This window comes from Nannobrachium achirus (genome assembly GCF_963921795.1).
Source record: "Nannobrachium achirus genome assembly, chromosome: 24".
Taxonomy (NCBI): domain Eukaryota; kingdom Metazoa; phylum Chordata; class Actinopteri; order Myctophiformes; family Myctophidae; genus Nannobrachium; species Nannobrachium achirus.
In genome coordinates this window covers 44771731-44772053 of record NC_137831.1, presented here as the reverse complement: position 1 = coordinate 44772053, position 323 = coordinate 44771731, and positions in this window count along the sequence as shown.

The following is a 323-nucleotide window of genomic DNA, read 5'->3' as shown; positions in this document are numbered from 1 at the left end:
TTTTCACTATTTCTGAATAGTTTTGAATGTTTGTAAACACACACCCATATATGGACCCATGTTCTACACCAGTGGTTCTCAAAGTGTGGTCCAGGGACCCTCAGGATCCCTTGAGGAGGTTCTAAATGGACCTTTAAATGTCTGGAACTCTGAGTGTCCAAATGGAACCAAATGGGCCCTTACAGGTCTGTAACTCTGAGAGTGTACAAATGGAACAAAATGGACCCTTACGGTTCTATTTAGTTCTAATTTTACACTCTCAGAGTTATTGGGGTTCCTTGAAAATACAAAGATTGTGAACCACGGCTCTACATGTTGTGAGC